This window comes from Triticum urartu, chromosome 6A (genome assembly GCF_056163025.1).
Source record: "Triticum urartu cultivar PI428250 chromosome 6A, HENAU_Tu73, whole genome shotgun sequence".
Classification (NCBI taxonomy): Eukaryota; Viridiplantae; Streptophyta; class Magnoliopsida; order Poales; family Poaceae; genus Triticum; species Triticum urartu.
Window position 1 is genome coordinate 573,452,389 of NC_141878.1, and position 14,743 is coordinate 573,467,131.

The 14,743-nt window shown below is 43.2% G+C and overlaps 1 long non-coding RNA gene across 1 annotated transcript; it reads right to left on the reverse strand.

Annotated features, from left to right (window-relative positions):
- Positions 1-133: 133 nt before the first annotated feature.
- On the reverse strand, positions 134-2,166 carry LOC147966488 (uncharacterized). Its single transcript, XR_015608948.1, has 3 exons — positions 1,648-2,166; positions 1,090-1,190; positions 134-155 (listed from the first exon to the last, which is right to left on the reverse strand). It is a non-coding gene; the product is annotated as an uncharacterized LOC147966488 (long non-coding RNA).
- Between the last annotated feature and the right edge of the window lie 12,577 nt (positions 2,167-14,743).

The window sequence follows — 14,743 nt, forward strand, 5'->3', positions numbered from 1 at the left end:
ATCTCCTTCCTCTATATGTGAATATATCAATAAAACAAGGAATTTTTAATATTACTGTCTGACGGAGTTCACAAATTATTCAACCTTTTTGCAGCTATATGGAGATCTGGCCGGGCGGTCTTCTGTCCTACCTCTGAATCAACGATATATTGTGGCTGTATATGAAGTGTGAATATTCAGATAGTATGCTGCCTCCTAACTTCTCTTTACAGATTTATTATCTATGAAATGAATGCAAACAAGTCCTATCTTACAGATAATTACTCCCTTATAGATAAATCCGTTGATTCATAAATTAATTGGCCGGAGATCGGTAGACAGTCAAGTGGATTGATACCTGGAGTTTAGAGCTCAAAATCCTTCTAACTTTCTATTTGGCTGTATTTTCTTTGACAGCTTTGAGAGAAGAAGAAGAAGTACTGTTGGTAATTCCTGACATGTATAATACCCATTCAACCGGTGTATATCGTCTGTTATGTTTAATCTGTTCCCAAAATAATTTGTAAAGTGGCTTTAACAATTATACACCTTCTCTGTGTATTAGTACTCCATTTTTGGGCAGTTGGAAGAAGTCAGTTTATACATGGGAAAATGACTTTATTTACTTGCACTGTTGCTTTTATCATTTAACAAAGATGTTTGTGAAATAGTTTGTTAGGCATCACAGTGAAGCTTGGCCAAGGGACTTATGTCGAGGCCTACAAGGCTCGAAGCACTGCAAGTAAAGTGGCGCTCTTTGATGTATATTCATTTGTCAACTAATACCTGGTCATACGCTCTTTGATGTATATTCATTTGTCAACTAATACCTGGTCATACGCTCTTTGATGTATATTCATTTGTCAACTAATACCTGGTCATACTAGAGAAGCGCGTACACACAAGGGCCCTAACAGGTTCTAAATATGTACTTGGATGACCTTTAAATACATGGATGATTACTTCGCATAAATAAAGCCATATCATCATTTTAACACAAGAAGCAATCAGTGTCCCATAACACAAATAGCCACTGCTTTTTCTGAGTAGCAAATTAATTACTACTTATGGGGCCATCAAGAAGAGCTCTCTGCACAAAGGAATCATTACCTGAGCGAGGCATACAATTCAAGCGGCCTTTCACGGATTCACCTTAACTGATAGCATGTAACCATAAGATTTTATTTCTTGAAATATAAGGCCGCACCACCCTGCACAAAGGAAACAAGAGTTTTACAGCAGGTAAGTGGCCACTGTGAGAAATTGAAGATAAATCACAACCTGCTCATTCAACAGGTAAAACCGAATTTGAGGTGAAGTCACTAAACTGAGCATTTGTTTTTCCATTGGACATGTCGGAATTCACAAACATCCAAAAGGAGAAGATAATGTATCGGCCAAATTATCAAAATTAGAAATTCTCTGTCAGGCACAACAAATGCACCAATCCATCAACCTAGACAACAATATTAATAAAAAGTTATATTTTTTCAGCGAACAATCCCGAATTTGACCACTATTCTTACTAAGAAACAAGTCAAGTATTCAAGTACATGTTTCTACTTCCTTACCATCAATCCAGGAACTCATTACTCTACAGAGAAGCTCAATTCAGGCAGAACAAACACACGACAACCAGAAATAGCAAGCGAAGCAAAGGAACCGAACCTGGGGCACCCAAGGAGGAATTCACCATCTCTGCCGCACGGACCAAACGATACCCGACCAGAATTGAGGAGCAGGAGGACGATATGCTGACCCCATGCGCAGCTCCACGGATCTTACCCCTCTCCGTCCCCAGGGCGACGGGCTGTGACGGCGAGCACGAGGCCATGGAGGGGATCAATCAACACTTCGCGACGGTGCGTGTGTGGTTCGCAGGTCGACCGTGGGCGGTGGGTGTCAGAAAAGCTCACGTGTGGTTGCGGCAGTGCGCGGCCAGGCGAAGCTCGCGGGGCGACGGTGGCTGCTGCGTGTGTGCGCGTAGTTGCCGTGAGCGGCGACCTGCGGTGTGGCTGCTGCATGCGGTAGCCGGGCGTGAGGCGGCGACACACGGCGGTGCTCGGCCCAACGCTGTCTGAATGGAGTTATTCGTGTGCCGCACAGAAGCAGAGAGAGCAGGACTGGAAAACCTTATCTCTTAGGTCATTTTACATTTTAGCACTTATACTTTCCCTTACTTGTGTTCTATAGCTTACATGTTAGTTTTCACTTTTCAGGCACACTTCTAAATCAAATCATTCCTTTTATGCATTTTTTAATCATATGGACCCGTACAACTTTTTTTGGCATTCCTCTTTGACATATTTTTCTTTCATTCTCGATAGCAATCAACATGGCATTATTTGATCTATTATTTTAATAAATGAAACTTCCCATATGAAAACTTACATGAAACATGCCTAGGAACATCATTATGTAACATCACAAAAGAGTAAAATATACGGGAGGGCAATGAGGGAAAAATTGTGCTTGAATGAAAATTTTTACTTCTACTTTTAACTCGCAGTCGATTGATCAGTTCTGAATCAAATGCATATCATAGTGATGCCTCTTTTATTTGTTCAAAATCGTTGTTGCATGCAGTGTCGCTAAGCACTTGTAGGCCGCATGGAACAACTTGCAAATGCTTTGCCTCATCTCATTGGAGGTACCAATCCGGCGGAAGACTCCACAAGAATGATATAAGCTACGAATGAATGTAATGTGTCTGGTCTTGTTTGAAAAAAAAGAGGACAATGTATAATTTCCATCTGGCAAGATGAAGCACTCATGCTGATAATAAATGTATCATTTGCAAATTGTTTCTGTGCATGTCTTGCTTTTTTTTTACTACAAACTCATGCTCATAGAAGTCTTATTTTTTATCGCATGAAATAAGATAATGTATATATACACATAGTACTGTCTATCGTGTCCACTGACAATAAAGAGATCTTCTCCGGAATGTGGTACCGTCTCTTTTCCATCTTAGATGTATGCCGTGTGTAAAGTAGTTATGAATGCAAGCTTTTTCTCTTTAATCACCACTTGATGAAAATAGCATGCATACAGAATATTTCAGTACATACAATACCTACGTCTCAACGGGCGCGGCGTGCCGCCGCGCGGGCTTCGCTAGTACATTTCAATTGTTGTTTGTTAGAACTAAACGACGAAATTCATGCAACTACGGCTGATTTCATATAAACTGAACGAAATTTTTAAACTAAAAGAAATATACCGGACTAAGGTAAAACTAGTCTACGGCTGGCACCGGCAGATATCCAATCGCACTACACAGATGCCCTTGACTAGTCTACAACCGTCCACGGTAGATCTCTATTGTCTTCCCCATGTCCAGCAGCCCGCTCGTCGGATAGCCGTGAGCCCCGGAAGGGTTCGTGTGAGAGCACGTTGTTTTTCGACATCCTTCAAATGTCGCCAAGTTTTTTTTTACATGGCCTTATCGGACCAATTCAAGGCACCCTGAAAAGTTGGTTTAGTTTTCAACTTATGTCTTATCGGTCAGAAAAGGCCGGTAAATGGCGGGACGTCTCACAACTTGCATACGGTGTTGAAAAACGTTTAAACTTGACATGGATGCCTACCATGGGTATGCCCACTTGGTGGTAAAAGATTATGGTCATTTCAAGGATGTACAAAAACAGATCATGTCGAAGGAGAGGGAGGAGGGGTCGGGTATTACCAGAAGCTTTGAATGGGAGCACGTTGTTTCTTAACATTCTTGAAATGACCCCATTTTTTCATCGCCTTATATGACCAATCCAAAGCACCATGCCAAGTTTTTGGGTGTTCGACAAGTTTTGGATTTTCTAGAGTATTTCTCGGTTAAAAAAAGGCCGATAAATGGACAGATATGTCGCAACTTGCATAAAAATGTTAATAGTGAAGGAAATATGCCCTAGAGGCAATAATAAAGTTATTATTTATTTCCTTATATCATGATAAAAGTTTATTCATGCTAGAATTGTATTAACCGGAAACATAATACATGTGTGAATACATAGACAAACAGAGTGTCACTAGTATGCCTCTACTTGACTAGCTGGTTAATCAAAGATGGTTATGTTTCCTAACCATGGACAAAGAGTTGTTATTTGATTAACGGGATCACATCATTAGTTGAATGATCTGATTGACATGACCCATTCCATTAGCTTAGCACCCGATCGTTTAGTATGTTGCTATTGCTTTCTTCATGACTTATACATGTTCCTATGACTATGAGATTATGCAACTCCCGTTTGCCGGAGGAACACTTTGTGTGCTAACAAACGTCACAACGTAACTGGGTGATTATAAAAGAGTACTACGGGTGTCTCCACGTGAGTATGCACCGTTGCGAAAGTTCTTCGTGCTGAGACACCACGTGATGATCGGGTGTGATAGGCTCTACGTTCAAATACAATGGGTGCAAAACAGTTGCACACACGGAATACTCAGGTTATACTTGACGAGCCAAGCATATGCAGATATGGCCTCGGAACACGGAGACCGAAAGGTCGAGCGTGAATCATATAGTAGATATGATCAACATAGTGATGTTCACCAATGAAACTACTCCATCTCACGTGATGATCGGACATGGTTTAGTTGATTTGGATCACGTGATCACTTAGAGGATTAGAGGGATGTCTATCTAAGTGGGAGTTCTTTAAGTAATTTGATTAGTTGAACTTAAATTTATCATGAACTTAGTACCTAATAGTATCTTCCTTATGTATGTTTGATTGTAGATAGATGGCCCGTGCTATTGTTCTTTTGAATTTTAATGCGTTTCTTGAGAAAGCAAAGTTGAAAGATGATGGTAGCAATTACACGGACTGGGTCCGTAACTTGAGGATTATCCTCATTGCTGCACAGAAGAATTACGTCCTGGAAGCACCGCTGGGTGCTAGGCCTGCTGCTTGAGCAACACCAGATGTTATGAACGTCTGGCAGAGCAAAGCTGATGACTACTCGATAGTTCAGTGTGCCATGCTTTACGGCTTTGAATCGGGACTTCAACGACGTTTTGAACGTCATGGAGCATATGAGATATTCCAGGAGTTGAAGTTAATATTTCAAGCAAATGCCCGGATTGAAAGATATGAAGTCTCCAATAAGTTCTACAGCTGCAAGATGGAGGAGAACAGTTCTGTCAGTGAGCATATACTCAAAATGTCTGGGTATAATAATCACTTGATTCAGATGGGAGTTAATCTTCCAGATGATTGCGTCATTGACAGAATTCTCCAATCACCGCCACCAAGCTACAAGAGCTTCGTGATGAACTATAATATGCAAGGGATGAATAAGACTATTCCCGAGCTCTTCTCAATGCTGAAAGCTGCGGGGGTATAAATCAAAAAGGAGCATCAAGTGTTGATGGTCAACAAGACCACTAGTTTCAAGAAAAAGGGCAAAGGGAAGAAGAAGGGGAACTTCAAGAAGAACAGCAAGCAAGTTGCCGCTCAAGAGAAGAAACCCAAGTCTGGACCTAAGCCTAAAACTGAGTGCTTCTACTGCAAGCAGACTGGTCACTGGAAGCGGAACTGCCCCAAGTATTTGGCGGATAAGAAGGATGGCAAGGTGAACAAAGGTATATGTGATATACATGTTATTGATGTGTACCTTACTAATGCTCGCAATAGCACCTGGGTATTTGATACTGGTTCTGTTGCTAATATTTGCAATTCGAAACAGGGACTACGGATTAAGCGAAGATTGGCTAAGGACAAGGTGACGATGCGCGTGGGAAATGGTTCCAAAGTCGATGTGATCGCGGTCGGCACGCTACCTCTACATCTATCTTCGGGATTAGTATTAGACCTAAATAATTGTTATTTGGTGCCAGCGTTGAGCATGAACATTATATCTGGATCTTGTTTAATGCGAGACGGTTATTCATTTAAATCAGAGAATAATGTGTTGGAAATATGCCCTAGAGGCAATAATAAATTGGTTATTATTATATTTCCTTGTTCATGATAATCGTTTATTATCCATGCTAGAATTGTATTGATAGGAAACTCAGTTACATGTGTGGATACATAGACAACACCATGTCCCTAGTAAGCCTCTAGTTGACTAGCTCGTTGATCAATAGATGGTTACAGTTTCCTGACCATGGACATTGGATGTCGTTGATAACGGGATCACATTATTAGGAGAATGATGTGATGGACAAGACCCAATCCTAAGCATAGCACAAGATCGTGTAGTTCGTATGCTAAAGCTTTTCTAATGTCAAGTATCATTTCCTTAGACCATGAGATTGTGCAACTCCCGGATACCGTAGGAATACTTTGGGTGTGCCAAACGTCACAACGTAACTGGGTGGCTATAAAGGTGCACTACGGGTATCTCCGAAAGTGTCTATTGGGTTGGCACGAATCGAGACTGGGATTTGTCACTCCGTGTGACGGAGAGGTATCTCTGGGCCCACTCGGTAGGACATCATCATAATGTGCACAATGTGACCAAGGAGTTGATCACAGGATGATGTGTTACGGAACGAGTAAAGAGACTTGCCGGTAACGAGATTGAACAAGGTATCGGGATACCGACGATCGAATCTCGGGCAAGTATCGTACCGATGGACAAAGGGAATTGCATACGGGATTGATTAAGTCCTTGACATCGTGGTTCATCCGATGAGATCATCGTGGAACATGTGGGAGCCAACATGGGTATCCAGATCCCGCTGTTGGTTATTGGCCGGAGAGTCGTCTCGGTCATGTCTACGTGTCTCCCGAACCCGTAGGGTCTACACACTTAAGGTTCGGTGACGCTAGGGTTATAGAGAAATTAGTATGCGGTAACCCGAAAGTTGTTCGGAGTCCCGCATGAGATCCCGGACGTCACGAGGAGTTCCGGAATGGTCCGGAGGTAAAGATTTATATATGGGAAGTCTTGTTTTGGTCGCCGGAAAAGTTTCGCGCATTATCGGTATTGTACCGGGAGTGCCGAAAGGGGTCCGGGGGTCCACCTGCCCCGGGGGGCCACATGGGCTGTAGGGGTGTGCGCCTTGGCCTATATGGGCCAAGGGCACCAGCCCCAAGAGGCCCATGCGCCAAGAGATAAGGGAAAGGAAGAGTCCTAAAGGGGGAAGACACCTCCTAGGTGCCTTGGGGAGGATGGACTCCTCCCTGGCCGCATCCTTCCTTGGAGGAAGGGCCAAGGCTGCACCCCTCCTCTCCCTTGGCCCTATATATAGTGGGGGAAGGGAGGGCAGCCGCACCTAAGCCCTGGCGCCTCCCTCTCCCTCCCGTGACACATCTCCCTCCTCCCGCAGCGCTTGGCGAAGCCCTGTTGGAATCCCGCTACTTCCACCACCACGCCGTCGTGCTGCTGGATGGAGTCTTCCTCAACCTCTCCCTCTCTCCTTGCCGGATCAAGGCATGGGAGACGTCATCGGGCTGTACGTGTGTTGAACGCGGAGGTGCCGTCCGTTCGGCACTAGGATCTCCGGTGATTTGGATCACGACGAGTACGACTCCTTCAACCCCGTTCTCTTGAACGCTTCCGCATAGCGATCTACAAGGGTATGTAGATGCACTCTCCTTCCTCTCGTTGCTGGTTTCTCCATAGATAGATCTTGGTGACACGTAGGAAAATTTTGAATTTCTGCTATGTTCCCCAACAGTGGCATCATGAGCTAGGTCTATTGCGTAGATTCTATGCACGAGCAGAACACAAAGTAGTTGTGGGCGCTGATTTTGTTCAATATGCTTACCGTTACTAGTCCAATCTTGATTCGGCGGCATTGTGGGATGAAGCGGCCCGGGCCGACCTTACACATACTCTTACGTGAGACTGGTTCCACCGACTGACATGCACTAATTGTATAAGGTGGCTAGCAGGTGTCTGTCTCTCCCACTTTAGTCTGATCGGATTCGATGAAAAGGGTCCTTATGAAGGGTAAATAGCAATTGGCATATCACGTTGTGGTTTTTGCCTACGTAAGAAACGTTCTTGCTAGAAACCCATAGCAGCCACGTAAAACATGCAAACAACAATTAGAGGACGTCTAACTTGTTTTTGCAGGGTATGCTATGTGATGTGATATGGCCAAGAAGAATGTGATGAATGATATGTGATGTATGAGATTGATCATGTTCTTGTAATAGGAATCACGACTTGCATGTCGATGAGTATGACAACCGGCAGGAGCCATAGGAGTTGTCTTTATTTATTGTATGACCTGCGTGTCATTGAACAACGCCATGTAATTACTTTACTTTATTGCTAACCGTTAGCTGTAGTAGTAGAAGTAATAGTTGGCGAGACAACTTCATGAAGACACGATGATGGAGATCATGATGATGGAGATCATGGTGTCATGCCGGTGACGATGATGATCATGGAGCCCCGAAGATGGAGATCAAAAGGAGCAAAGTGATGATGGCCATATCATGTCACTATTTGATTGCATGCGATGTTTATCATGTTTTTGCATCTTATTTGCTTAGAACGATGGTAGTAAATAAGATGATCCCTCATTAAAATTTCAAGAAAGTGTTCCCCCTAACTGTGCACCGTTGCGAAAGTTCGTCGTTTCGAAGCTCCACGTGATGATCGGGTGTGATAGATTCTAACATTCACATACAACGGGTGTAAGACAGATTTACACACGCGAAACACTTAGGTTGACTTGACGAGCCTAGCATGTACAGACATGGCCTCGGAACACAAGAGACCGAAAGGTCGAGCATGAGTCGTATGGGAGATACGATCAACATGAAGATGTTCATCGATGATGACTAGTCCGTCTCACGTGATGATCGGACACGGCCTAGTTGACTCGGATCATGTAATCACTTAGATGACTAGAGGGATGTCTATCTGAGTGGGAGTTCATAAGATGAACTTAATTATCCTGAACATAGTCGAAAGGTCTTCGCAAATTATGTCGTAGCACATGTTTCAGTTCTACTGTTTAGATATGTTCCTAGAGAAAATTTAGTTGAAAGTTGATAGTAGCAATTATGCGGACTAGGTCCGTAAATTGAAGATTGTCCTCATTGCTTCATAGAAGGCTTATGTCCTTAATGCACCGCTCAGTGTGCTGAACCTCGAACATTGTCTGTGGATGTTGCGAACATCTGACATACACATTTTGATAACTACGTGATAGTTCAGTTAAACGGTTTAGAGTTGAGGCACCGAAGACGTTTTGAAACGTCACGAAACATATGAGATGTTTCGAGGGCTGAAATTGGTATTTCAGGCTCGTGCCACGTCAAGAGGTATAAGACCTCCGACGATTTTCTTAGCCTGCAAACTAAGGGAGAAAAGCTCAATTGTTGAGCTTGTGCTCAAATTGTCTGAGTACAACAATCATTTGAATCAAGTGGGAGTTGATCTTCCACATGAGAAAGTGATGTTTCTCCGAAGTCATTACCACCAAGCTGCTAGAGCTTCGTGATGAACTATAATATATCGGGGACATATATGACGATCCTTGAGATATTCGCGATGTTTGACACCACAAAAGGAGAAATCAAGAAGGAGCATCAATTGTTGATGGTTGGTGAAACCACTAGTTTCAAGAAGGGCAAGGGCAAGAAGGGATACTTCATGAAACGGCAATTCAGCTGCTGCTCTAGTGAAGAAACCCAAGGTTGAACCCAAACCCGAGACTAAGTGCTTCTGTAATAAGGGGAACAGCCACTGGAGCAGAATTACCCTAGATACTTGGTAGATGAGAAGGCTGGCAAGGTCGATAGAAGTATATTGGATATACATTGTGTTGATGTGTACTTTACTAGTACTCCTAGTAGCACCAGGGTATTAGATACCGGTTCGGTTGCTAAGTGTTAGTAACTCAAAATAAAAGCTACGGAATAAACGGAGACTAGCTAAAGGTGAGCTGGCGATATGTGTTGGAAGTGTTTCCAATGTTGATATGATCAAGCATCGCACGCTCCCTCTACCATCGAGATTGGTGTTAAACCTAAATAATTGTTATTTGGTGTTTGCATTGAGCATAGACATGATTGGATTATGACTATCGCAATATGGTTATTCATTTAAAGAGAATAATAATTACTCTGTTTATTTGAATAATACCTTCAATGGTCTTGCACCTAAAATGAATGGTTTATTGAATCTCGATCGTAGTGATACACATGTTCATGACAAAAGATATAAGATAGTAATGATAGTACCACCTACTTGTGGCACTGCCATGTAAGTCATATTGGTATAAAACGCATCTGTGACGCTTATGTGATGAAGTTTCAGGCTGATAAGCTCGAACCCAAAGCGGATAAATGCATCTTCATAGGACACCCAAAACAGTTGGGTACCTCCTTTCTCAGATCCGAAAGCAATAAGGAATTGTTTCTGAAATCGGGCACCATCAAAATCCATTGAGACGACGCCTTATGAACTATGGTTTGGCAAGAAACCAAAGTTGTCGTTTCTGAAAGTTTGGGGCTGCGATGCTTATGTGAAAAAGCTTCAACTTGATAAGCTCGAACCCAAATCGGAGAAATGTGTTTTCATAGGATATCCAAAGGAAACTATTGGATACACCTTCTATCACAGATCCGAAGGTAAGACTTTTGTTGCTAAATTCGGAAACTTTCTGGAGAAGGAGTTTCTCTCGAAAGATGTGAGTGGGAGGAAAGTAGAACTTGATGAGGTAACTGTACCTGCTCCCTTATTGGAAAGTAGTACATCACAGAAAACTATTTCTGCGACACCTACACCAATTAGTGAGGAAGCTAATGATAATGATCATGAAACTTCAGGACAAGATACTACTAAACCTCGTAGATCAACCAGAGTGAGATCCGCGCCAGAGTGGTACGGTAATCCTATTCTAGAAATCATGCAGCTAGATCATGATGAACCTACGAACTATGAAGAAGCGATGGTGAGCCCAGATTCCGCAAAATGGCTTGAAGCCATGAAATCTGAGATGGGATCCATGTATGAGAACAAAGTATGGACTTTGGTTGACTTGCCCGATGATCGGCAAGCAATTGAGAATAAATGGATCTTCAAGAAGAAGACTGACGCTGACGGTAATATTACTGTCTACAAAGCTCGACTTGTCGCAAAAGGTTTTCGACAAGTTCAAGGGGTTGATTACGATGAGACCTTCTCACCCGTAGCGATGCTTAAGTCTGTCCGAATCATGTTAGCAATTGCCGCATTTTATGATTATGAAATTTGACAGATGGATGTCAAAACTGCATTCCTGAATGGATTTCTGGAAGAAGAGTTGTATATGATGCAACCGGAAGGTTTTGTCGATCCAAAGGGAGCTAACAAAGTGTGCAAGCTCCAGCGATCCATTTATGGACTGGTGCAAGCCTCTCGGAGTTGGAATAAATGCTTTGATAGTGTGATCAAAGCATTTGGTTTTATACAGACTTTCGGAGAAGCCTGTATTTACAAGAAAGTGAGTGGGAGCTCTGTAGCATTTCTGATATTATATGTGGATGACATATTACTGACTGGAAATGATATAGAATTTCTAAATAGCATAAAGGGATACTTGAATAAGAGTTTTTCAATGAAAGACCTCGGTGAAGCTGCTTACATATTAGGCATAAAGATCTATAGAGATAGATCAAGACGCTTAATTGGACTTTCACAAAGCACATACCTTGACAAGATTTTGAAGAAGTTCAAAATGGATCAAGCAAAGAAAGGGTTCTTGCCTGTGTTACAAGGTGTGAAGTTGAGTCAGACTCAATGCTCGACCACTGCAGAAGATAGAGAGAAAATGAAAGATGTTCCCTATGCTTCAGCCATAGGCTCTATCATGTATGCAACGCTGTGTACCAGACCTGATGTGTGCCTTGCTATAAGTCTAGCAGGGAGGTACCAAAGTAATCCAGGAGTGGATCACTGGACAGCGGTCAAGAACATCCTGAAATACCTGAAAAGGACTAAGGATATGTTTCTCGTATATGGAGGTGACAAAGAGCTCAATGTAAACGGTTACGTTGATGCAAGCTTTGACACTGATCCAGACGATTCTAAATCGCAAACCGGATACGTGTTTACATTAAACGGTGGAGCTGTCAGTTGGTGCAGTTGTAAACAAAGCGTCGTGGCAGGATCTACATGTGAAGCGGAGTACATAGCTGCTTCGGAAGCAGCAAACGAAGGAGTCTGGATGAAGGAGTTCATATCCGATCTAGGTGTCATACCTAGTGCATCGGGTCCAATGAACTTTTTTTGTGACAATACTGGTGCAATTGCCTTGGCAAAGGAATCCAGATTTCACAAGAGAACCAAACACATCAAGAGACGCTTCAATTCCATCCGGGATCTAGTCCAGGTGGGAGACATAGAGATTTGCAAGATACATACGGAGCTGAATGTAGCAGACCCGTTGACTAAGCCTCTTCCACGAGCAAAACATGATCAGCACCAAAGCTCCATGGGTGTTAGAATCATTACTGTGTAATCTAGATTATTGACTCTAGTGCAAGTGGGAGACTGAAGGAAATATGCCCTAGAGGCAATAATAAAGTTATTATTTATTTCCTTATATCATGATAAAAGTGTATTCATGCTAGAATTGTATTAACCGGAAATATAATACATGTGTGAATACATAGACAAACAGAGTGTCACTAGTATGCCTCTACTTGACTAGCTCGTTAATCAAAGATGGTTATGTTTCCTAACCATGGACAAAGAGTTGTTATTTGATTAACGAGATCACATCATTGATTGAATGATCTGATTGACATGACCCATTCCATTAGCTTAGCACCCGATCGTTTAGTATGTTGCTATTGCTTTCTTCATGACTTATACATGTTCCTATGACTATGAGATTATGTAACTCCCGTGTGCCGGAGGAACACTTTGTGTGCTACCAAACGTCACAACGTAACTGGGTGATTATAAAGGTGCTCTACAGGTGTCTCCAAAGGTACATGTTGGGTTGACATATTTCGAGATTAGGATTTGTCACTCCGATCGTCGGAGAGGTATCTCTGGGCCCTCTCGGTAATGCACATCACTTAAGCCTGGCAAGCATTGCAACTAATGAGTTAGTTGCGGCATGATGTATTACGGAACGAGTAAAGAGACTTGCCGGTAACGAGATTGAACTAGGTATTGGATACCGACGATCGAAGCAAGTAACATACCGATGACAAAGGGAACAACGTATGTTGTTATGCGGTCTGACCGATAAAGATCTTCGTAGAACATGTAGGAGCCAATATGGGCATCCAGGTCCCGCTATTGGTTATTGACCGGAGACGTGTCTCGGTCATGTCTACATCGTTCTCGAACCCGTAGGGTCCGCACGCTTAAGGTTTCGATGATAGTTATATTATGAGTTTATACGTTTTGATGTACCGAAGCTTGTTCAGAGTCCCGGATGTGATCACGGACATGACGAGGAGTCTCGAAATGGTCGAGACATAAAGATTGATATATTGGAAGCCTATGTTTGCATATCGGAAGTGTTCCAGGTGAAATCGGGATTTTACCGGAGTACCGGGAGGTTACCGGAACCCCCCGGGAGATATATGGGCCTTAGTGGAAAAGAGAAGAGGCAGCCTGAGATGGGCCGCGCGCCCCTCCCCTCCCTTGGTCCGAATAGGACAAGGAGAGGGGGTCGGCCCCCCTTCCTCTTTTCCCCCCTCCGCGAATCGTATTCCAACTAGGATTGGGGGGGGGGGGGAATCCTACTCCCGGAGGGAGTAGGACTCCTCCTGGCGCGCCTCTCCTAGGCCGGCCGCACCCCCCCCCCTTTGAGCCTTTATATACGGAGGCAGGGGCACCCCAGAGGAATACAAGTTGATCCATGTGATCATATTCTTAGCCGTGCGCGGCGCCCCCTGCCACCATAGTCCTCGATAATATTGTAGCGGTGCTTAGGCGAAGCCCTGCGGCAGTAGTACATCAAGATCGTCACCACGCCGTCGTGTTGACGGAACTCTTCCCCGACACTTTGCTGGATCGGAGTCCGGGGATCGTCATCGAGCTGAACGTGTGCTAGAACTCGGACGTGCCGTAGTTTCGGTGCTTGATCGGTCGGGCCGTGAAGACGTACGACTACATCAACCAAGTTAACGCTTCCGTTGTCGATCTGCAAGGGTACGTAAATCACACTCTCCCCTCTCGTTGCTATGCATCACCATGATCTTGCGTGTGCGTAGGAATTTTTTTGAAATTACTACGTTCCCCAACAAATAGTTGTCCAAACTAGACATGGAGGCCAATCATGGGCATGGCAACTTTATTGAGAAAGTTAGAGTCATTTTAAGGATGTCGAAAAATAGACCATGTTCCATGGAAGGTGTTCGGTAGCCGGACGGGTCCATTTGAAAGCTCGTTGTTCGTCAACATCTTCAAATGGCCCCAAAATATTTCCATGAGCTTCTATGACCAAATCAAGGCACCATACCAAGTTTTCCAGATTTTTGACAAGTTTTATATTTTCTAGAGTTTTTCGGTGAAAGAAGCCTGATAAATGACTAGATGTGTCGCATCATGTAAACGGTGTCAGAAGTCATTGAAACCTGGCTGTTACAGGAAGTTGGGGTCATTTATCCATCTTCCAAAAAACACCAGTTCAATATCAGAATTTGTCATAGCTAACCGAGCCTGCCACTCCGTCTAAAATAATACCAGTTGAGAGGAGCATGCCAGATTATGCCAAACAGATGCATCAGTGAACATGTAGTTTTTCCTAATTTGATTGCTTCTGTTATTTCTAATTTCCGCCATTATCAATCAACATAAACATTTTCATATGTCCTAACAATTTCTTGAAATTTGTCAATAATTTTCA